Below are 25,547 nucleotides of genomic sequence, written 5' to 3' on the forward strand. Positions count from 1 at the left end.
GATTGGTTGTGCACAGAGGGGCCGACGACGAATGAGAGGGAAGAGCATGGAGGAAGGACGGGAGGGAGCGGTTTTGGGGAGGGAGGATGATGGACGTGAGAGGAAGGAGTCACCGCGGGAGGATAGGGGACAGGACGAGGCGTTCGACGGGGTGAATGAGGCGGAGACGAGCGAGAAAGGAGACGGACCGAGTGCTTCTTTCGTGGCAGCCAGTGGCGGTGCCGCCTCCCTGAGCCGGGCAGCCATGTTGCGTCGCGAGGGCTGGGGCGACTCTCTCTCCAGCAGTTGCTTCCTCCGTTCTTGATTCAGCTGAATGTCAACAACGTACGTCATCCGCCTCCTCCCGCCCCCCTCGGCGGCTGTGAGCTGAGCCTGGGGCCGCAAGGCACGAGCCCGCTGCCGAGGGGAAGGATGCACAAGCGGTGAGCAGCTGCTGGGATGTTATTCTTTGTACCGGGTATAAAACCTTTCACTGTTTTAAAGTAATCCCAACAAATCTGTGTGCTGTGCTCATTCTGGTCCTGCGCTCAGGCAGAAGCCAGGCCGTGGGGATGACGGGGAGCGGCTGTCAGCTGCCAGTGTTGCTCATTTTTCCCAACTCTAAGACGCTTCCTTTGCCTCCATCATTTTTCCGCTCATCAAATTTTCACCTCCCCGTCCACCTCCTTCAGTGACCGTGGGATCAGTAAACAAAGTAACTTCCTTGGAGTCCGTAGACACCCTGAGCTATGTTGGATGACTAGGCTAACAAATCTCTTATCAGGTTTTATCACTCTTTAGAGTAAAATGAACTAAGTTTGGCCAAAATGGAGCAAACCGAAATTCTTCAGTTTGGAATGGAACCTAGCTTGAAGGCCTTTTAAAATTAAGTTTGTTACAAATCAGGAGTGAGACTGCTATCCCATTTGTACTTTCATGCGCAGTAGCATGCTAAACATAGTAGTGAAGCCATAGAGGCTGTTTGCCCTGTTTCTCAGGGTATGTCTTCACTATGCCAGGGATTGAGCAAAATCTATCCACACTGCATATATTTAGAGTCCAGTTCCTGGGGCAGTTGGGCCAGCAAGTGTGAGGGGTAAGGGATCTGGAGGAGTAGCTGGCACATGGATGGCTAACACAGCTACCCCTCTGATACTTGCTGGCACATAGATGGCAACTGTAGTCCCAGAGAGGTAGCTGTGTTAGTCCGTACTCCAACAAAATAAACCATTTCTAGATCTGAGCAAGTTTTTTCATGTAGTTGATGGATCTCCATTCCAAACAGCTAAATGTGGCGCCTTCCCTGTTGAATAGTAACAGAGAGGTAGCCATGTTAATCTGTGCTCTGTAGTCCCAGACAGCAATGAGCTGCAGCAAGCTGTTTGGGAAGGGCAGAGATGAGGTGAGATGAGGTGGGAAAGGATTAAGCTTTGTAAAGAAGTTGTGGCAAGGTCAGAGCACTGCATGATCTTGACTTCCTGCTCCTGCCATGGAACGTTATTGATGAAGCCAAAACTTTAAAGAACTTTCGCGTTATCAAGGCCACATTCCTGGAATTATGTGAAGAACTCCCTGCAGCCTTTCAACATCAGGGAATTAGGAGGAGAGGGTCATACTAGTCTACAAAAAGGATGCTGCTGTTCTCTGAAATTTGGCTACCCAAGATTGACAGACCTCTGGCTAATCTGTTCAGTGTTGGCAAATCAACTGTAGATGCTGTAGTGATGAATTTGTGAGATAGGCAGTACCTGGGGGGTGGGGGGAGGAATGTTTCAGTCAGTAGACTTCCAGAATTGGGTTGGTATCCTCAATGGCACATGTATCCAATTATCTGCCTTACCACTTGTATGATGCACATGAATATAAACAGAACATTCAGTCATTATGAAAGACATGGTAGATCACAGAGGGAGGCTAATGGGTACCTATGTTATCTGCACTGCCAAAGTGTGCAAAACTAAGCTATTTTGGAGATTTGGTCTATTTGAATGGACAAGAAAGTAGTTTGTTCCCAAGAAATAATGATACCAAGAGAGTGTCGGCACCCTCTCAGTTATTATTTGGGTACACTTAGCCTATCCTTTACTTCCATTGAACACAGAGACCTGTCCTGATACGCAAATACCTGAGAAAAAGACAGTTATAAACAGAACATGGTATTCTTCAAAATGTATTGCTCATTTCCATTCCACAAAAGATGTGCATGCTGGCGAGTGTTTCCTGTAATTTGCACATTTGAGCTTAGGAGACATTCAGATACTTCCCAGTTGATTAGCAGAGTGCCCACAGCTAGATTGCGTGTTTCTTTTGGTGGTACAATTTGCACATACCTCAGTGTACATAAAAATTATTCTGCATATGGATGGAAAAAATCCACACATCTAAAAAAGATTAGTGGGAATATCAGTGCTGGCCACATGCTCTGGTGCTAGAAATTTTCTCCCTGGCAGTACCCATAGGGGAGGCACCTCTAGCAGTGCCTGAAGTGGCACCTCCAAGGTGTGTTATCTGTTATATGTGTTGCTCATATCCATTCCACCCTCCTTCCTGCTAGAAACTCTGACAGTGGGGAAGGAGGGTGGAATGGATATGAGCAACACATCTGGAAGAACACCAGTTACAGAACAAGTAACTGTCTTTCCTTAAGTGTCTGCTTATGTCCATTCCACAGCAGATGGCTCCCAGCAGTATCCTTTTGGAGCTGCGTAGGAGTTCAGGAATGATAAAACTGCAGCACAGACCTGCCAAATGCTGTGTCCTCTCTGGCCTGGCAGATGAGGGTGTAGTGCCTGGCAAAAGTGTACACTGATGACCACGTAGCTTCTCAACAGATATCCTAGGTAGGAACTTGAGCCAGGAATGCTGCTGAAGAAACGTTCTCCTTGGTCAAATAGGATCTCTTGATTGGCCAGGGTGGGGATGCCAACCAGGTCATAGCAGGTGTGGATGTACAAGGAGATCTTTTCTCTAAAAAGGGTACAACTGGATAAAAGTTTTTACAGTATAACAATATGTACATTATAGAATTTTAATAGGTACGATATATTCCAGTATGGTTAAGGCGCTACACCAAATTCACAGCCATGAGCCGTGTAATGGACTATGAAATCTGGTCTTGTGTGCTTTTATTATTATTTTTTTTTATTATATAGGTTTCATGGAGGAGAAGAGCATTTCTCAAAGTGTGGGGTTCTGTCTCAAAAGGGAATTACAGGGCTATTATCAGGTTATTTAAGGATGCTTGTGGTACTTACTTCTGCACTTACTTCAGTGCTGGGTGACCAGAGACTAGCAGCTACTGGCTTGAGAACCCACCTTTGCAGGCAGCACCGCAAAAGTAAGGATGGCAATACCATACTAAGCCATCCTTACTTATGCTCTGTGGCTAGTGGCAGCTCTGCCTTCAGAGTTGGGATCCCAGTCAGCAGCCACTCTGAAGGCAGGGCCACTACCAACAATAGCACAGAAGGAAGGAAAGCAATACTGCAGTGCCCCCCTTCCTTAACCTGGTAACCAACCCCTGTGAGCTTTTTGCGGTCAAGATTCCCACAGTTACAAAACTGTGAAATTTCAGATGTCATGGAATTATAGAACACTAGAACTGTAAGGGACCTCAAGAGGTTACCGAGTCCAGTTCCCTGCCCTCTTGGCAGGACCAAACACCATCTAGATCATACCTGATAGGTGTCTATCTAACCTGCTCTTAAATATCTCCAGCAATGGAGATTCCACAACCTCCTTAGGTAACTTATTCCAATGTTTAACCACTGACAGTTAGGAATTTTTTCCTAATGTCTAATCTAAACCTCCCTTGCTGCAGTTTAAGCCTATTGCTCCTCATCCTCACCTCAGATGCCAAGGAGAACAAATATTCTCCCTCCTTCTTGTAACCCTTGTGGAAGTATAACATTGTATAAGTATAACGTTGTATAAGGGGACATGCTGGATACATTGTATATGAGAGGGCATGCCAAAACATGTTACAAAGTATCTGAGGGAGCACACGTAGGGACAGTTAGCTTTTGAATGGAGAAGCAATTAAGATGGAGCCAGCACGTCTAAGAAGCAGGCATCAGAATGGAAGGTGTAAAGGGCAATTAGTTAAGTTAACTGGAAGCTGTTAAAGGAGATTGTTAAGGGTGGCAGGTAATTGAAGATACGTGACTGGTCTCAGGGATCTCGAAGGGTGGTGACTAAAATCTTTTTCTTCTTTTGTCTGTAACTTCTCTGTAACTTGTTCTCCAAAAAACTGTATAAATTAAGAGACACAAGCCCCACTCGAGGGGCTCACTTCTAAATGTATTAGCAGAGCGGCTTTGCTAATGAAACAGAGTGGTCTGATAAATTGTGAGTCTGAGTCAAACTTTGACACCCTCTTTGAGGTACTTGAAAACCACTATCATGTCTCCTCTAAATCTTCTCTTTTCTAAACTAAACTAGCCCAGATCTTTTAGTCTTCCCTCATAGCTCATGTTCTCTAGACCTTTAATCATTCTTGTTGCTCTTCTCTGGACCTTTTCCAGTTTTTCCACATCTTTCCTGAAATGTGGTACCCAGAACTGGACACAATACTCCAATTGAGACCTAATGAGTGTTGAGTAGAGCAGAATGACTTCTCGTGTCTTGCTCATAACACTCCTGTTAATACATCCCAGAATCATTTTTGCTTGTTTGGCAACAGCATCACACTATTGGCTCATATTTAGCTTGTTGTCCACTATGAGCCCTAAGTCCCTTTCCACATTACTCCTTCCTAGACACTCGCTTCCCATTCTATATGTATGAAGCTGATTGTTTCTTCCTAAGTGGAGTACTTTGCATTTGTCCTTATTAAACTTCATCCTGTTTACCTCAGACCATTTCTCCAGTTTGTCCAGATCGTTCTGAATTATGAGCCTGTCCTTCAAAGCAGTTGCAACCCCACTCAGCTTGGTATAATCTGCAAACTTAATAAGCATACTCCCTATGCAAATATCTAAATTGTTGATGAAGATACTGAATAGAACTGGTCCCAAAATAGATCCCTGCGGAACCCCACCTGTTTTGCCCTTCCAGCATGACTGTGAACCATTAATAACTACTCTCTGAGAATGGTTATCCAGCCAGTTATGCACTCACCTTAGAGTGGTCCCATCCAAGTTGTATTGAATAGTTTATTGATAAGAAGATCATGCAAGACCATGTCAAATGCCTTACTAAAGTCTAGGTATACCACATCCACCGCCTCTCCTTTGTCCACAAGACTTGTTATCCTGTCAAAAAAAGAAAAGCTATCCAATTGGCCTGGCATGATTTGTTCTTTACAAATCCATGCTGGCTGTTACTTATCACCTTATTTTCATCCAGATGTTTGCAGATAAATTCCTTAATTATTTGCTCCGTTATCTTTCACAACACAGAAATTAAACTGACTGGTCTGTAGTTTCCTGGGGTTTCCTGGGTTGTTGTTTTTTCCCTTTTTATAGATGGGCACTATGTTTGCCCTTTTCTAGTCTTCTGGAATCTTTCCTGATTTAAATTGCTGAAATCAGGATTTTAAAAAATATTAATTTCATATGACTGAAACTGACCAAATTGACCATGAATTTGGTAAGGCCCTAAGTATGATACATGTGATGTGTAGACAGTACTAAACTATGGCCTTAATATATTTGTACTTCTGACAGAGTGTAGTTCTAAATGTCAATGCCCATGAAGACATGGAATTCGAGCCTAGTTTCAATTCCATCCATTCTAACATTGGTCAAATAGGAAAAAAGGGCCTGTGAGCTGACTTAGGGTATGTCTACACAGCACCCTTCTTTTGAAATAAGCTATTCTGGAAAAGCTATTTCAGAATAGCTTATTTTGAAATGATGCTGCTATGTACAAAATGCCTTTCAAAACAGCACTTAGCTATTTCGAAATACAGCATCTATACAAATAGAGCCTATTTGAAAACAAGATCTATTCACTGTCTTATTTCCTATTTTGAAATAGGTGCTATTCCTTGTGCAATGAGGTATCATCATCATTGCCCTTTATGCCTACTGACAGGTAGGGCAGCAAACCTTCAGTTCTCTCACTAGCAAGCTTCTCAGTAGTCCCCCATGTGTGATTCATGCTCTTCATTTCTACTTCAGCAGTCTGGCACCATGTTGTCTTGGGTCACCCTAATTTCCACTTCCCTTCAGGAGTCCAGTGCACAGCAGTGTTTGTGATGGAGCCTCCATCTTTCCTGAGCACATGTCCAGTTCATCTCCAATGTCTTTTCACAATGATGGTGACCATGTCAACTTGCTTGCACCGTGCAAGTAGGTCCTGATTTGAAATTATTCTTGGCCAAAAAATATGGCAGATCTGCCCAAGGCTTCTGGTGTGAAAGGCTGACAATTTACTGAGGTCATACTCTGTCCTCTGCCAGCATTCTGATCCATATAATAATGTTGATAAAACAGCTCTGGTAATACTTCAGTTTGGTGTGGATGCTGTACTGTGATGACTTCCCTACAGTATTCAGACTCATGAAGACATTTCTGGCTTTACTGAGTCTGCTCTGAATATCACTTTGACACCTTCATCTTGTCTGATGATACTACTCAAGTATGTAGAAGTCTCTGTGTCTGGTAGATTGTGGCCATCGATCTTGACTGATGCTGGTGCATCAACATTCAGGGTCATGACTTCTGTTTTCTTCTGGCTAACTCTTAGTCTTATCTGTTTCCAAAGGTGCAGAGTCACATATGATGAGGCGTATGGGAGAGCAATACGAGGTCATCAGTAAAATCAAGGTCCGCTAGTGTGGAGAAGACAGATCACCTGATGTCTCTTGGCTCACTTTCTGTTGTATGCTGCATAACCCAATCTATGTTTAAGTTAAAAAGCATTGGAGACAGAAAGCATCCCTGCCTTACTCCAGTCTTAATGTTGAAGTGCAGATCATTGTTTCCCACATTGCATGTGAAATTGTTATAAAAGCTCTTGATGAGCTGTACTACTTGCTGTGGTATTCCATATGCTCTCAAAAGACACCAAAGACTATCCCTGTGAATGCTTTTGAAGGCTTTTTCAAATTCAGTAAGGTTGATAATGGCTTCTGCTGCTCAATGCATTGCTGAATGATCTTACGCAGTACAAAAGTTTGATCTACACGCACCCTTCTTTTGCAAAAGCCAGTTTGTTCCTTGCTCAGTGATTTTTCAGCAGCGCCTGAGCTCCTCTGATCTTGCTTGGCACTGACAGGAGAGTAATGCCATGCCAGTTGTTAGTCATTGAGTGCTCCTTTCTTGGGTATCTTAACAATAATTCCTTCATCCAGTCCTGTCACCTGCTTCCCTTCCCATATTGCTCTAAAGAGTGGTTGGTAAATAGTGGCTGCAAGTTTTGGGTCTGCCTTGAACAAGTCAGCACTGAGGTTGTCATATCCTGGAGGTTTACCAGTCTTTAAAAATCTTACTGCCATGCTGATTTCTTCCATTTTTGATGACGCAGTATGTATGTCAAGGTCTGTTTCCACTTCTAGAATATTGACTGCTTCTTCTTCTTCTGGTGGTGGCCTGTTTAGAACTTCCTGATAGTGTTCTACCCAAAGAGCCTCTTGTTCCCTCTCTATTGTAATAAGATTTCCTTGTTTTGTCCATGAAAGAGACACTTCTACTGGCATGATACTTACCGCAAACAAGCTTGGTGATTTTAAAAATCTTTTCTTGCTCTCTTTGAGTAGCTGCTTCTTCAGCTTGTGCTGCTAGTTCTTCTATATAAGCTCTCTTATCAGCTCTCACCAGTTTCTTGACATGCCAGTCTGCTTCTTTGTATTGCTGCTCGTATCTTTCTTTCAGTCTTCCTGATTTGGCATCTGTAAGTTTCTTCTTTAAGGAACTTCTATAACCAATTGCCTTCCAAGTGTCTGGCATGATCCATGCTTTTTTCTTCTGTTTTTGTTTGAAACCTAGGCAGTCCTCACTGCTCTTTACATATGTTTTTGTAATTTGTTTCCATTTCTTATTAATTTCTTCTGTGTTGTGAGTTTCTTCTTCAAGATCTTGTAAGGCTTAAAACCTGTTTTTCACCTGAAGGACAAAAGCAATCTTAATTTTGGGGTCTTGTAGCTTCTCTACATCAAAGCATTTCTGCATGAGTACCTTGTGACCAGTACTTCTTAGCTTAGGCTTTATGAGTGCTGTCACTGCCAACATCAGCCCCTCTTTTCCTGTTGACATCTAGTAACAAGTGTCTCCATGCTTTACTGATCATCAGGTGGTCGATCTGATTACTATACCTACCATTTGGTGAGTGCCATGTCAGCTTGTGAATTTTGCAGTGAGGAAAAAGCGTAAAGTACAGAGTTCCACTATCCTCTTGCCATTCTTGTTCATGGTACCACACCCATTTTCCCCCATGGTTCTGTCATTGTGCATATTATCATTCCCAACTTTAGCATTCAAGTCCCCCATGACTATTGTAAGATCATGATGTAATTCTGTTCTTATTTCAGCTTGAAGCTGTTCACAGAATCTTTCTTTTCTTCTTCACTTGGATTAGTTGGGGCATAGCTCTGGATTAATGTGATGCTTACCTGTCTACCTTTCATTCTGGCTCTCATTACTCTACTGTTGATTGGTTTCCATTCTCAGTTCCTTTCCTTTCTTCAGGATGATAACTATTCCCTCATGGTGTTGGTCATCATCCCTTCCAGAAAAAAGGACTGTTTCACTAGTACTAGTCTTCATTCTTCTTGATTCAGTCCATCTGCTCTCACTGATACCAAGGATATGTAGCTTGTAGTGTCTCATTTAATTTGTGATCTGCACTAGCTTACCTGTTTCATACATGGTATGTACATTGCAGAACCCAATTCTGGTCCTGATCTTGGCACTCAGGACTTCCATCTTCATGTCAGGAGCTTCATTTCTGCTTTCACCACTGGCATTCATAAAAGTCATTATAAGTGACTCTGGAATGCTGTCACACGTATTTGAGAAGGAATTCTTTGTTGCTGTTTCCATAAAGAAGTGCTTTTTCTAGGTCAGGGTTCTTAGTCCTGAGCCAGATCCCCAATTCTGGAGGATTGGTGCACATGCTTAGTCTGGCTCCTTCCCCCTTGACTTTCCTGCTTAGTAAAACCTACCAGGAGCACTAGGCTCCTGCAGGCATAGCTCCTGGGATCGTAAGAGCATGCGAGGCACCCTGCCCTGACAAGGCACATGCACAAGGGGAAGCAACAAGGTTTACCAATTTCTAAATAAGCCAACCACTATTTCAAAATAATTTTGAAATAGCAGTTGCGCTGTGTAGATGCCAGGATAGTTATTTTGAAATAATTATGCTATGTAGACATACCCTTAAGCAACCTTCAAGTGGCATAAGATGGCTCTATATTACTTACTCACTAAATGGCTGACCACGTCTTTGAAGTTAGTTAAAGCATCCTTAGGGTTACTCCAGCTCATGCCCTGCTTTCCATTGTTCCCACCCCCTATCCATGGGTCCTGGTTATCATCAAAAAGCTGTAAAGTAATGCAATACAATTCACTGTACTCAGGCTACATTCCAACACCTCCCCACCTCCATGCATCCCTGAGGACTGAGAGTGGGGTCAATGGACAGCCCTCACACTAAGGTGCCTCTACACCATTCCAGCAATGTAAAGGTGCCTTAAAGTGGAAATAAACTGTTTCCTGAGAAGTCTCCTGTTCAGGAGCAGGCCCCTTGAAGTCTGAACATTTTATTTACAGGCAATTGATTTTAAGTTTGCAAATTGGTTCTTTTTTATCATTTTCTAGATTTTGCACTGTAAACTGAGTAAGCAATAATTGAAGGCTAGTTATCAAATTGTTGATATATTAAAACCTCCTTCAGATAAGCCAACAGAATGACTTAATTTGCTCTAACTTTCTGCAGGTGCTCATATTTATTGCATTTTTCCTCATATGTGCATTGGGGTGAAATAATTTACTGAAAATGAAGTTTCAGATCCAGTAAACGTAGCCCTCATTTTACAAAAAGAAAGAGAAGTATTATATTTAAACTGAGAAGATTGATTTGCAGATAAAAATCCTCATTAACCCTGGGGTTTATGTGCCATTTCTAACTTTAAATTAAAAAGCAGCCTGTGAGCAGAATATTTTATGACCTTTCATCATATATATACACACTTTAATACTTGTTTTAATTTTACACTGAATGTTCAAATCTAGTTGACACAAGCCAAATCAAATATTCAAAGATGGTACCAGCCAGTTACAAAACAAAACAACACAAAACAGTAAATCTATCAAAATTGAGTTATGTATGGTACAGATTAAACTTCTCTTGTCCGGCACCTTGGGACCCGACCAGTACTGGACAGGAGAATTTGCCAAATGACAGGAGGCGATATGTTCTAGCATGTTACCAACACTTCCACTGGTCACTGTGCTCTTAGGATACATTTAAAAGAAAAGTACAGCTACAAAACACCGAGAGCCAGGACTGGTGGCTGTAAAAACCTTTATGGAATCATGGGAAACTTGGCCACACCCATGATAAGTGGTCATTCAGTTAACTAAAATCATTCCAGATTATTTGGAGTTTGCCTGACAGGAGAGTTCCAAATTAGAGAGATTCAATCTGTATAACAAGATCAATATTTAAAAGATTCCCATGATAATTTTCTAAGAGGAAAATGTATTTACTACAACAGCCCCAGGAGAGACTATAAGCACTATTAAAAAGAATTATGGCCACATTGTAAGACCCAAAATTCAGTGTGGAACCTCATCTCTTCCCCACTCCATCCGCCACCTCTCTCTGCTGTAGCAGGTGGGTGAGTTTGGAAACACTATGATATATTTTTATGAAGCACAAATGAGGTGTGCATGGAGGTTTGCTGTTAAATGGAAGGATGGGGGAGTCTGTACTTGCATCAGAACAGATGAGCCAGTGGAAATATGATACCCGAGGCAAGTTAGCACAGACTGCTCAACACAGTAAAACTCAAAATTCTGTCCCATGCAGAAACAGATTGTGAGCAAAAAAAAAAAAGTCCAACTAACATTTCCCTGGTGGTGTAATAACAGTAGAGTTGGCTTCAGTGGAGTTAATCTGGACTCATATTTATGTTACTGAGATCACAATTTGTATGGTTAAATCTAGGGAAAACAAAAGAAAAAAGCCACCTTGATTTCTACTCACATAAAACTATGGTATCTAGTTGTATCACACCTGCCTTCCAACATTCATGGATTGGAAATGACATGTTTCTGCTGTATCACTGAGGTATTACAACCTCCAGGATTTCACCCTTAAGAATAGGGTTTACTTTCATCCAAGCCTCTTCATCATTTTCTGTTGTTTTATCTTCCCCATTCCATTTGAACCAAATTCTCACTTTTGCTCATTTAAAAATGAAAATGTTCCCATAAAGGACGTGGTCATCTTTCCTGAGCTATTTGCTGTTGCTGTTGCTGTGGCCTCACCTCAACTCACCGCCTCACTGGCCAGTGGTGAGGCAGTGGCTCAAGTTCTCAACTGGTAGTCAGCTAGGTTGCTGTACGCAGTTAAACTACTTTCACCATAGTAACAGAGTCTCCACTTGAGCTTCTGCCAGAGCTCCCATCAGTCCTTACTGAGGTTTGTATATATGAAGGAAGCAAAATGATGGAACCTTCATCTTCAATGCATAGTATCCCATTTCAGCTCAAAATGCATTTTAATATTTTTGCTCCTTAGAGAAGTGTTTTGCTCTTAAACTAAACTCAAACCTTCTGATTCTCCAAATTTAATTTAAAAAATTAAAAACAATCTTCTAGAGCAAAAATGTAGCATTGTTCTTTATGCTGATCTAAAAAAAATTGAATTCTGTAGCCTTACAGTAAGTTACAAGACCCAATGAATCCTTGTTGGAATTAAGGGTGATGGTGTTACAATAAGGACAATTTGACCCATTGTCTTTAATGTTAAATAAAATAGTTTCAAAGTAAATTACATTTGTCAGGTGTCTTTCATCACATGCCTGTCTTCTATCCCAGCTGACCCAAACACAGATGTCTCTGCTGCTCTGTGGTGGGTACCAGATAGCCATCTGGGGTGCATTCTGTTAAACAACCATTATTTAAGAGAGAGCATAGTAACCACCAGTAACTACTGCTACAGTTTGAGTTGAACTAATATTCACGGTTCCTTTCGGTGAATTAGCAGTAGCTTACTGACCTACTGCAGTACTGCCAACCTCAGGAAATCAAAAATCAAGTGAGACTGGGGCCAAAAATCATGAGGCTTTAAAAAAAACCAAAACCATGTATTTAATCTGTCTTTTGACATTGCCTCTCCCCTATTTCTCTGCCAAAGTAGGTGAGAGAATTTCAAGTTACGAAAAACAAAATAAACAAACAACCTTGAATGCACCCAGAAATGCATGCCTTTCTATGGCTGCTGAGATGGAGTCTCCACTCTCCCGTCTCCTCACCCCTAAAATGGGGGAACTGCCTCTTACTGTCTTGACCCTCTCTTCTTCTAGTTTATTTCCTTTGATAATAGAAGACATGGGCAGTATTGAGAATCCCTGACATATTATATCCTGATTCACACTCATAAATGGAACTTACATTCGAGTGGTTGAGTTCCATATATATATCTTAAAGAACTTTAAGCTTATTGCAATCATTTATATAAATGATTGCTAGGCCGCAATAAAAATTACACTGAATTGGTTTAGTCTTTCACAAGTAATACCTTCTTGACACTCTGCCCCCCTCTTTTCCTGACAAATTCTCTGGCCAGAACTGGATTGTATTCCACTCCTGCCTCCTCCAGCTCTTTCTTTGCCAGAGATAGGGCCTTAGTGGGAAGGGGAAGGATAGGGCCCTGGAAGTGGCAGGAATCTTTGGCTCCCCACTTTTAGGGAGAATCCATTGCCTCTGCCCCAGATTCACTTTTGCATCTGTGAAAGAAGCTTGGTGACAGCTGGCGATGCCCCCTGGAGCTGGCGTCTGCCTACAAATAATACACTCCCTGAGGAGCTCCCTAGATGGAATGGAACTACCTCTTGCTCCATTTGGGTACCCTGTTTAATTTCTGTGGCTGCCAGGCTTACAGTTGCATAGCCTAAGCTCTGCCATTTGAGACTGGAGCCCAGCCTAGGTGCTGGGAGCATGCAGGATCTGATGGAAACCTAGCCCTTGGCCATGCCTCTGCTCAGGCCCATGGTGAGGCAGCTAGCAGTACTCAGTACTCTGCCCACCTGCTGCCACCATGATCAAGCACACCAGGGAGCACCCGCTCTGGCTGGGGTCACTGAGCCCAATTTTGCGGGATCCCAGTCTTACAGGGGCCCACTGAGTACCCCAGGCTCTGGCTGCTGATGCTAGGTCCCTATCCTCGAAGGGGAAAGAGGACTGAGCACCCTCTGCTCTGGATGAGGCTATTTGGCCTGATCCTGCATTGCCTACTGGCTTTGCACCTTGGGCCTCTACCCACTGCCCTACCCTAGTTACCGCCCTGGCAGAAGATGATGGAAGCCTTTACTGGCCTGAATGAATCCAGAATTCTATCATGGGATACTAGTTTAGTATTTCTAATACATGACTTCTTTGTATTCAGTCTATGGCAGTCCTGAATAGCAGAAATCAGATGTACTTTGTTTCATGTTAGTGCTAACATATGGCTGTGAGAGTGGTGATCTACCAAAACATTATTCGGAAGGTATCTAGTTTTCTGTCTGGACTCAGAGTGCCTACATAACTGTTTGCTGCCCCACCCTGAGTGAGGGCGTTGGCTCCTCTGACTGTGTGCTCAGCCTGACTGCTGACCTGAGCCCCTGGGCTACGGTTGCCTGCTATTCGTTAAGGCCTGGGCTGGTCCGACTGCTGGGCCTGAGTACAGACCCAAGGCCTGGGATTAGTATGATTGTTGAGACTGATTTCCCATAGATGATTGCAGTGATGTGAAGCGTCCCCTCACTGACCTGGACGGGGAAAAACACCTCCCCAAGCCTGACCGGGCAACATCCCCTAATTGTTTCTCCCAAAAAAACAGGACTCCAGGGCTAAAAGCGGGTGATCTCTCTTTTGGCCACTAGATGGCACTGCAGCATCTCATTTTCCCATTCTCAGGTTTATCTGGCATTCTGATGTAGTCGCAAAACAAAAAGCAGTCAAGTAGCACTTTAAAGACTAGCAAAATAGTTTATTAGGTGAGCTTTCGTGGGACAGACCCACTTCTTCAGACCATATCCAGACCAGAACAGACTCAATATTTAAGACACAGAGAACCAAAAACAGTAGTTGTAGTCCCAGTCTTTCAATTAGACTGGATAGAGAGTTCTGCTATATTTGGGACATGTACTCTGGATGCTAACACACCCTCCCACATGCCATCATCAGGTGGACACCAACTGGTGTGAGGAAACAGAAGGCACTCAAAAGAAACCTTCCTTAGTTGAGAGAGAACAGTTGATCTCAGCACCATACAGCAGATGAAAGCAACTACAGAGACAAATGGAAGAGACAAATGTTGGCGCACAGTGCAGAAATTGATTTGGGAAGATGTAAAAATCCAAACCAAAACAAATCCCACTGCTCCATCATCTTTGCTTCTCTCAAGCTGATTAAATAGCATGAAACAGATTCACATTTTTGGTCATTTTCCTGACCTTATATTCTAAACTGATGTGCCTTTGCTACTGCTACCACTGATTTGGCAGTCAAGGGATTTTAGTTTTACTCAATGGCAGAAGCAGTGGGAGAATTTCTCTTTTTTTAAAAGGCAGTCTTTTGTTTGTCAGAATGGTGTTCAAAAGTCATTTTTGAGTAGTTCAGTTGGGCAAAGTAATAAACTACATAAAACAGAAAAATTATTGCTAATTCCCAAAATGTCTGCAGCCTCGCAGGATTCAGTGCCTTTCCATGTACAGTGCTATAACTATGTTGTACAAGACACTGAAATCACTGAAAGACGGGCTTGACCTTTGTTTCAGTGCACACTTTTGATACCAGTAAAGCCAAAGGTGTGCTGACTTCACTGTTATCATTTGAATTTTACTGATGTACCCAGGCTTCCCTCCAAATCCCTAGCCCTTCATATTGAGTCCCTAAGTATAGTAAAGGGGTTGGCCTTCCACAGAGTGACACTGTGGAAGGGCCTGATGCCCTTTAGTGGCAGAAATCAGAAAAGCCTCTGCTACCATGCCAGAAGCAGAAGGGTGAAGCCTCCACAGGAAAAGGAAGTATAAGAGACAGGCCCTTCTGTTAAGTTGGGGCCTAGCCACTGGATGGGTTAAATGCAGTCATGCTCAGGCTGGGGGACTACCTCCCTCCACCAAGACATGGAGGGCTGGCTGGATGCCTCCAGTCCTTCATGAGGGCTGGCTGCAGTGAGAAACCTTGACCATGTGGAGACAGATTCTCAGACTGCCAATGCATCCAAAGGTAAATAGTTGCTGGGACTACTACATTACCTTGCAGACATCACTGATGACCAGTGGAGGCAGGTATGATTGTGTGATCACTTAGGAAGCAGCCCACAGGAGTCACTATTGTCCGACTCTGGATCTCCCTGAGCTGCAGTTGGGGTGATGTGGTGGAATCTCTGCCAATACAACAACAGACTTCTCTGCTGCTGCTAAGTCCCTGGTCCGTGGTGTACCTCCCACATCTCTCTCAGATGGCAGTACTTCCCCTTGCCAGTTGGTGAGCCTGAATCCTGTGTTGCTATACTCCTTGGCTGTTGTGGATGCCTGAATCCTGTGCTATAGCATCCCTTGCCCATTTTACAATTTGTCCATAAAACTTCTTGTTTGCTTTCTACAGTTACTTTCATCATGACAATCAATGATCAGTGCAAACCCTCATGGGGATATAATACTCCAGCTGTGATCCTCCTTGGCCCATTTCTTCCTGATTGGTGTTTCCATGGAACTTTGCCTATTTCTTCTCTGAGTTGGCTGAAATCTCTTTCTGAAGTCCAGTGTCCTTGTTTTGCTGCTGTTTTTGTTTTGTCCGATGCCGAGTGCACTCAAATTTCACTGACTTTAAAATGAGCAGAAGGTGCTCACCATCTTGCAGGGGTGGGCTCAGTAGTTGCGTCCCTGGACCCCTGTACTGTGAGCTCAGACTAGGGTGTGACTGAGTAGGGGGCGGGGGGCAGCAGCCTTTTGCCCCTTGTATGCACCTCCCTGTTCCAGTGTTGAAATCATAGCCTTTCTCAAAGCTCTTTCCAGCACATCAACTCCATGGATTCATGGTAGGATAATGGGCTCAGTCTTTCACTGAGGCCCATGCTGCAGCTACTTTACACAGATGACCCCTAGCAGCACAACTTTTATTAAGGTTTTGTGAGCAGCATGCACACATCAAGGCTCAGATCCTGCAGCACGCCGAGCAGTGTGACTCCTAAGCCTGTGTGCAGCTCCAGGGCAATGTACCGGGCTCTTTGGAGATTCAGTAAGCTGCCTGTGTACGGTAGAGTGCTGGTCTCCCATCAAGAACAACAAGAAGTCCTGTGGCACCTTATAGACTAACATATTTTGGAGCATAAGCTTTCATGGGCAAAGACCCACTTCATCAGCTGCGGGGGGGGGAGGGGGGCGGGAGTTAGAGGGATATTTAAAGAGTGGGGTCCCAGTAAAAGGGAGGGCCAGAGCTGACAAGGTTTATTCAGTCAAGGTGGAAATGGTCCATTATCAGTAGTATGCATCAAAAGAGGAAAAAACAAGTCAAATCAGAGGGGGATATGTGGCCCATTGTCAGAGTCTAATGCGGAAATGGTAACACCCAGGGCAGAGAAGCTGCTTTTGAAAGCGGCCAGTCCTTGGTTGATGGAGTCAAATTTGCAAATAAATTGCAGCTCAGAGATTTCTCTCTCCATTTGATTTTTGAAATTTCATTGTTTTAGGACTGCTCCTTTAAATCTGTTATTGAGTGTCCAGGGAGATCGAAGTGTTCTCCTACAGGCTTTTGTACATCACCATTCCTGATGTCTGATTTATGTCCATTTATTCTTTTACGTAGAGACTGTCCAGTTTGGCCAATGTAAATACCAGTGGGGCATTGCTTGCACATGATGGCATATTTTATATTAGTAGATGTGCAGGTAAAGGAGCCCCTGATGTTGATGTCATTGATGTTAGGTCCTGTGATGATATAGCTGGTGTAGATATGTGAGCAGAGTTGGCAGTGAGGTTTGTTGCAGGGATTGGTTCCAGGTTTAGAGTTCCTGTATTGTGATCTATAGTTGCTGGTGAGAATTTGTTTAAGATTGGCAGACTGTAGGCGAGGACAGGCTTGCCTCCCAAGGTCTGTGAGAGTGAAGGATCATTGTCCAGGATGTGTTGTGGATCACTGATAATGCACCTTAGAGGCCTTAGATGGTGGCTTTATATGATGGCCAGTGGTGTTCTCTTGTTCTCCTTGCAAGGCCTGTTTTGTAGCAGGTGGCTTCTGGGTACCCATCCAGCTTTGTCAATCTGTTTCCTCACTTCCTTAGGTGGGTATTGTAATTTGAGGAAAGCTTGGTAAAGGTCTGGTAGATTTTTGTCTCTCTCTGATGGATCAGCACAAATACGGTTGTACCTTTGTGCCTGGCTGTATACAATGGATCATGTAGTGTGCCCTGGATGGAAGCTGCAGGCATGTAGATAAGCATAGCAGTCCGTGGGTTTTTGGTATAGGGTGGTATTTATGTGACCATCGCTCATCTGCACAGTAATGTCCAGGAAGTGGATCTCTTGTGTGGACTGGTCCAGGCTAAGGTTGATGGTGGGGTGGAAACTGTTGAAATCACAGTGGAACTCTTCAAGAGCCTCCTTTCCATGGGTCCAGATGATGATGTCATCAATATAGCACAGGTAGAGGAGGCGCACAAGTGGAGGAGAACAGAGAAAGTGTTGTTCCTGGTCAGCCATAAAAATGTTGGCATTCTGTGGGGCCATGCAGGTGCCCATAGCAGTGCCACTGATTTGAAGGTATAAATTGTCCTCAAATCTGAAATAGTTGTGGGTGAGGACAAAGTCACAAAGCTCTGTCACCATTTGTGCCTTGGTCTCATCAGGGATAATGTTCCTAATAGCTTGGAGTCCATCAGCGTCTAACAATGGCTCACATCCCCCATCTGATCTGACTTGTTTTTAACTCTTTTGGTAAGTACTGTTGATACTGGACCATTTCCACCTTGCTGAATATACCTTGTCAGCTCTGGCCCTCCCTCTTACTGGGACCCCACTCCTCTGAAACGCCCCCCCCAACTCATGCATCTGATGATGCAGGTCTTTGCCCACGAAAGCTTGTGTTCCAAAATATATTAGTCTATAAGGTGCCACAAGACTTTTTGTTGTTCTCGAGGCTACAGACTAACATGACTACCTCTCTGATAACTAACTTGATGTTTTCCCTTTAACTTCCCAAAAGTGCTGTACTGAAGTCTGCATTTATTCTTTGCTTCCCATTATTATTTCAGTGGAGCAAGTAGCAGTGGCTTGTTTCATTCAACAGAAGTGAAGGGTGTGTACTGAAGAGGTGAGAATGGGGCATAGAGCTTCTGCTTCTTTGTAATGGTAGTTAAAGAGCTCCAGGCTCTAGCTGTTTGGGTGAGATAGTTCTAATTTAGTAGTAGTAGGCATCCTTCAGTCTGCATAGACTATGGATTGCGCCCTTTATAGTTTCAATTTGAGGACTTCATTTACAGCGTCTACTGTGACTATGAAGACCCACACGAGAGTGACAGTCCTTGCTGCATCTCTTGCAGATGCGGTGGGTGTATGGCAAGTCCTTAGTGTGCTTTCTGTGTGCTCGCTTCTCCTCTGCTAGCTGTCTGATCCTCATCTTGCCCTTCTGAAGGCCCTTGTGTAACCCCTGCCTCCATCTGCTGCGGTCGTCTGCTAGTTCTTCCCAATTGTCCAGCTCAATGTCTACCTCTCTGAGGTCTCTCTTGCAGACATCTTTGTAGCGCAACTGGGGGCATTCGGGAGGTCTTTTGCCAGACGCTAGCTCACCATACACAATGTCTTTTGGAATCCTTCCATCATTCATCCTGTGGACGTGGCCAAGCCAGCGGAGCCGACGCTGCCTGAGGAGGGTGTGCATGGTTGGGTTTCCAGCTTGCTCGAGGACGGCGGTGTTGGTCACTCTGTCCTTCCATGATATTCCAAGGATGCGCCTGAGGCAGCGCAAGTGGAAGACGTTCAGCCTCTTTTCCGGGTGGGCATACAGGGTCCAAGTCTCGCTGCCATAAAGGAGGGTGCTGAGGATGCAGGCTCTGTAGACTTGCATTTTGGTGTGAGTGTACAGCTTGCTGTTATTCCACACTCTCTTGTGTGCAGCAAGATGCCCTCTGTTGAAGATCCAAAGGCATGCTTCAGGAGGAGTGCGAAGAAGATCCCGAACAATGTCGGAGCAAGCACGCATCCTTGTTTGACGCCGCTCCTGATTCTGAAAGCAACCGATAATGCGCCGTCATATTGGATGGTTCCTCTCACGTCTTCGTGGAACGACTGGATCATCTTGAGTAACCGTGGAGGACAGCCTATCTTGTGGAGCAGTTTGAACAGACCATCCCTGCTGACGAAGTCAAAGGCCTTGGTCACGTCGATGAAGGCTATGTAGAGTGGCTTCCTCTGCTCCCTGCACTTCTCTTGCAGCTGCCTTAGAGAGAAGACCATGTCAACGGTAGACCTCTCTGCGCGGAATCCACACTGCGATTTGGGGTACACCCTCTCAGCAATCTTCTGGAGTCTGCCAAGGATGACGCCGGTCCCATCCACCTGATCAGCGCTTATGCTCCAATCCTGTACGCCACACCAGAAGTAAAAGACAAGTTCTATGATGTGCTTAGTGCTGCTGCAGCGCAAATACCTGCTCGTGAACAACTGTACATCTTGGGTGACTTCAATGCAAGAGTTGGAGCTGATTGGGCCTCATGGTCTTCCTGCTTAGGACACTTCGGTGTGGGGAAAATGAATGACAATGGACAGCATCTCCTTGAACTGTGCACGTACCACAATCTGTGCATCACAAACACATTCTTCCAAATGAAGCCACAGCACAGAGTGTCGTGGAGACACCCACGCTCAAAGCACTGGCATCAACTAGATGTGGTCATCACTAGGCGTAATAACCTCAAAAACGTCCTTCTGACATGCAGCTATCATAGTGCTGACTGTGATACAGATCACTCGCTAGTTTGCTCCAACCTCAAGCTGACACCCAAGAAGCTGTACTGCTCTAAACGTGCTGGAAGGCCCCGCATTGACGCCAGAAAGACGGCAAACTCGGAGAAAGCTGAAAAGTTCAGAGAGACCCTCCAGGGAAATCTGCGCGGTGGCCCTGGGGGCGCCGATGTGACATCCAAATGGCAACATCTAAGAGATACAGTTTACAACATGGCCTTGTCGGTGTTTGGAAGAAGAGCTAGAAACACGAACGACTGGTTCGAAGCTAACTCCAATAAGATGATTCCAGTCATTGAAAAGAAGTGCGCTGCACTCCTGGAGTACAAACGCTCACCGAGCCAGAGGACCCAGCAAGCACTTAGAGCAGCCAGAAGAACAGTACGGCAGACAGCCAGGCGCTGTGCCAACAACCACTGGCTCCAGCTATGCAGCAGCATCCAGACCTGTGCTGACTTTGGTAATCTCAGAGGAATGTACGAGGGTATGAAGAAGGCATTAGGACCCACCCAGAACAAGATGGCACCTCTGAAATCCAAATCTGGTGAAGTCATCGCTGACAAAGCCAAACAGATGGAGCGCTGGGTTGAGCACTACTCCGAGCTGTACTCACGCGAGAACGTTGTGGTTGACGCAGCCCTCGATGCTGTCGAGCTCCTACCAGAAATGGAGGAACTGGATCCAGAACTGACTGTGGATGAACTGAAGAGAGCCATCAACAGCATTGCAGCAGGAAAGGCCCCTGGCCAGGATGGTATACCACCAGAGGTAACCAAGTGTGCCGCGGACACACTCCTGGAACCCCTACATGAGCTACTGTGCCTGTGCTGGAAAGAGGGTGAGGTTCCACAGGATATGCGCGATGCTAACATTGTAACGTTGTATAAGAACAAAGGAGACAGAAGCGACTGCAACAACTACTGCGGAATCTCCCTCCTAAGCGTCACTGGTAAACTGTTTGCTCGCGTCATCCTTGGTAGTTCTAATTTAGGGTGTGGGGAATTCTTGCTGTTGCCAGGGCTCAACCTACTGCAAACAACTTCTTGTTTTGGAATCAGAATCAGATGGCGAATAGGCCATAAAGAAAGGAGAAAGCAGAAGTGGTAAAGGCTCTGATACTGAGGTCTGGCGATTGCTATTATTGTCACAAGATGAATGTTTAGGTAGTCTGAGTGACACGCCAGTGAAGACTTCTGGCATTTAGATTGTTCTTTGGAAGCAAGAATTGATGTCACCAGAGGAATGACAAGCTGTGAGCAGATGTTAGGCCTAAATTAACTGATACATGCTGCACAAGGCAGCTATACTTTTTCTAAAAGGGAGCTCGTGTGTACAGGTAACTGCTTTCAAGTTACTTTTAGGGCTTCATTTGGAGATACAAAAATGTAATTCTTCGAAGCAGTCTTTATTCAAATAATTTTTGTGATGGTCTAAGTTTGTTTTACTGTCTCAGATCTCTATGGGAAACATTTCCTTAAAGCCGGAGCAACTTCATTATTGGCACAGTCAGATTCTGATGTGGGAGAAGAACACAAAAGAATACATACTTAAGTAGGATGGAAGAAGTTCAGTCCGACTCATTTTCCTTTTCCCCACCCTTAAAGGTTTGTGTTTTGAGTCAAGTCAAATACCCAAATATTTCAAGTTATTAAGAGCGCAGCTGGTTCAAATATGTTTAGTCCCATTTTGATTCTGTTCAATATTTTTTGAAATTTGTAAACTCTGCTTTACTTTTAATATTCTAATATTTAATGACAACATGATCTTCCTTTTGATGGATATCAAACTGAGACTTCCATCTCCAGCTTTTTTGTAATGCTTTAGTTTATTAAAATCTCTGCTCTTTCTAAAGTGGTAGGATTAAGGATAGATAGATTTGATTTTTACAAGACATATAATTTGTACTAGGAATTTATTGAAAACTTTCATTTGTTATTTGATGTATAGATCACTGTGTTAAGGAAACTTTTTTTCAGTAAGCAGCCTGGGCTATTGTTGGCCTAGTTTAATTGCTTTTGGGCTATTAATGCAGTAGAAATCTATCTGAACCCATCTCTAAATTAAGCTATAGTTTTTCCATTTTGCATATTGATTTTGCATTGAAGCTACAGTACTGAATGTGTCACACACAATAGCACTAACTCCTCTAGTGATAGACTACATGTCATGCACAACACATTATGATTTCACTATAGCCTCATGCTAAGGCAGAAAAAAAACTGGAAGGGAGAAAATGGTTATTTGTGAGCAAATAATTTCAGTAACAGCAGGAAGAACACATTAAAGTACAGTAAATATAATTTTACTATGCGTAAGAGGAAGTTACTCACCTTGTCCAATAAGAAGGGCTCTTTCAGATGTGTCCCCCAATGGGTGCTCACTCTGGGTGTCAGTATGTCCTCATGCTGGAGATTTTTCATTACAGGCAGTACAGACCTCATGCTGCTGTTGGTGCCCACTGACTACATATGAGGGGTGGGCCCTCTGTTCCTCCTCTACCAGGGAGTCCCAGAACAGAACTCAAAGTAAGAAGGAAGGAGGGAGGGTAGTGGAGCACCCACAGGAACACACACCTTGAAGGACTCTTGTTACTGCACAAGGTAAGTAACTTCCTCTTGTTCTATGCGTGATGTCCCCATGGGTGCTCCATTCTGGGTGACTAAAAAGCTCATTCATTTATGGGAGGAGCTGTCATCAACATTTGCCATATTGCCGCCTCTGGTTCCATTATGGCCTTGTTCAAAGGAAGAGCTATTTTCTGCTGGTGGAAGGTTGGAGGATTCTCAAGAGCTTGTGTTGCTTCTCTTAGACCTCTTGGGGGTTAGTCTCCTAAACTGTAGCAACCCTCTTCAACAGGTTTTGTAACTGCTTCAGGTCATCATTTGGGGTCAATGTATCCAGAATCATGGCTTCATTGGGCGAGGATGACAAATTATATTGTGGGGATCCATAATTGGTCTCTCGTTGCTGAGAGTCTTCATTGTCTATGGCTTCTTCATCCTCCTGCATTTTGGATGCAGTGGCTGGGGTTTGAGGTGGTGGGGACTGTGTTGCTCTCCTCATCGGGGTGGATGGTACTGATGGCTCATGTTTGTAGGAGGCCCATGGGCCTCATGGTGGCCACTGGACAGGGTACGGAGGAAGGGGATTGACCATGGATGCCCATACCATTGTTGCATGGAAACTTGATGTTGAGGTTTTGAATGGGAAGGGTACCAGCATGGGCAACAAATGTTGTGATAAGAATCTGCTTTCCTGCCTGCCCACATCTGTGTCAATCTGGATAAATGACAGTAAGGGAGAGAGTGGGTGGCTAGGTCTTGTTGGACATAACTGCTCAGTGCTGAGCAGAGGGGATTGAGGCACAAAGTGGACTTTGATGTCCTTCTGTTATAAGAACTGGGTCAGTGCCAAGAAGTGTTTTGGTGTGGTATGTCTTGGTGGCAACTTGTTGCTAGCACTCAGTGCTGAGTGTGACTTCATGTTGCTGCTGCAGTTGCCCATGCCAATGGAGGTGGCATGTTGGTACAATATGATCTCAGTGCCAACTCCTTTGACAGTGTTAGTGATGCTGTAGCAGCATGTTGGTGCTGTGGCTTGGACTGTGCCCTTTTGTAGGTCTTAGTGCCGATGTTGCACCTGTGCCAAAAGTACCCAGTTTGTCACCAGAGCTAACCCTGGCAGACACCATCACAGGCAGAGATTTTGCTGGGGTGGCTCTCTTGTGAGAGTTCCACTTTGGTGTAGAGGAGGCTCACAGAGGAGGAATTTTGAGCCTTGCCTTGAGATACAGTTTTCTGATGGCCAGAGGAGTCCTCCCCCAAAGAGTGGATCGACTTTTCCAGTAAAATCATTTTGAGGCACAATTCTCTATCATGCCTTGCTCTGGCCTTAAGATTGCTGCAATGAGAATTCTTTTGCAATATATGTCTTTCATCAAGGCATCTGATACAGGAAGAATGTCTGTCTGAGATGGGCATGGCATCTTTGCAGGTGTCACATGACATTTCTTGAATCCACAGGCTCCAGGAATGGTAAAGGGAGACTGGTTGGGCAGGAGAGCAGCTAGGCCCTAAAGCCAGAGGAGATCGGCGCAACTTTTTTTTTTTTTTTTAAAGGGGAGAAGAAGGTGCAAGAGGTCTGGTACAGACAAGGAAGGGTTGAAATAATAAAGTTTTTGTTTGGTTTTGTAGGTGAAAAGAGGGCAGCTACTGAGACCCCGTCTGCTACGGATGATAGTAGAGAAGGAATGAGGGGCTGCGCCAGCATGAGAATGCACTGACACCCAGAGTGGAGCACCTACAGGGATATCACTTGAAAAAGTTTTGCTTGTTTTCTTGCTTGCTTTCTCATTTGTCCTAATATGAAAGCACCTTCTAAAGTTACAGGCAATCACAATGTCTAGCACAAGTGTATGGGATTCGTAGAAGCTCTTTCATCAGATAATATTTTTTCCACACACTTGACCAAAATATTTTGCTGAAAAAAGTTCTAGTATGCATAAAGCCTTAGTCACAGTTTTCTTATGTGGTATGATATATATTTGAAAGCTATCCCACATTATTTTAATGGGACTTTATTAAAATCAATACAAAAATACCTCTTTGCCCTCCTGGTTAGTAGCATTTAGTCAGAGTAGAAGAAATCAAGGGTTCAGCATTCCCTACCTCCCAGGAAGCCCCTGAGAACGTAATGTTAACAGAAGACAGAGAGAAAGTTTTGGAAACGTTCTGGAGTATATTCTATTATGGTAGTCTACTGTGCACCAGCATAGCCTCCCTGAGAAGAATTCACCTCTAGATTGAAAACGTCTGCCTTTCCTGGGATTTCTGTTACTGCACAGAGCAATTATGGATTAAGATTAGAAGCACCATGGTCAAAAACTGGCAGATCATCACAAGGAAGTTGCATTAATGTACTGTGGGGCCTTCTCTGAACTGTGGAACCCCTTTGAATGGTGAGACCAAGTGCAAGCACTGGTAAGGAAATCCTTGACAATGCAGGTCCATATAGAACTGCGGCTGAGTAAGCCTGCAGAAGGCTGAAAGGTGATGTAGAGACACAGGATTTCTCAGTGAATTCTTGGTATCTCGGGAGTGCTCGACCTCTGTCTTCCTCCACATGGAATAAACCATTGTTCCCTGGTCCCCAACCCCACCCTACCCCTCACCCAAAAAGAGGAAATTCTACAAGAAAAATCTGTTTCTTGGCCCATCTGTGATAACTTCCCCACAGGTAAATAAGCTGGCCTCCACTTCGTACTTCATTTTGATTCAGGATAAATTCCTAAATAAACTAATGGGAGTTATGCCTGAATAAGGCCTGATTATAACAGCAATGGCAGCCTATCCACACTGACCCCTTGCCCAGCATTGGTAACGCTGGTGAAACTCAAGGAGAGGAGTAAGGAGAGTGGCAACAAAAGGAAAAATTTTAAAAAGTCATCTACAAG

General features: G+C 44.1%; 1 long non-coding RNA gene across 1 annotated transcript; it reads left to right on the plus strand.

Moving 5' to 3' along the window:
- The first annotated feature begins 107 nt into the window (after positions 1-107).
- On the plus strand, positions 108-24,694 carry LOC142018699 (uncharacterized). The gene is made up of 2 exons (XR_012646888.1): positions 108-457; positions 24,289-24,694. It is a non-coding gene; the product is annotated as an uncharacterized LOC142018699 (long non-coding RNA).
- The last annotated feature ends 853 nt before the right edge of the window (positions 24,695-25,547 follow it).

The sequence above is a fragment of the Carettochelys insculpta genome, chromosome 10 (genome assembly GCF_033958435.1).
Source record: "Carettochelys insculpta isolate YL-2023 chromosome 10, ASM3395843v1, whole genome shotgun sequence".
NCBI classification, from domain to species: Eukaryota; Metazoa; Chordata; order Testudines; family Carettochelyidae; genus Carettochelys; species Carettochelys insculpta.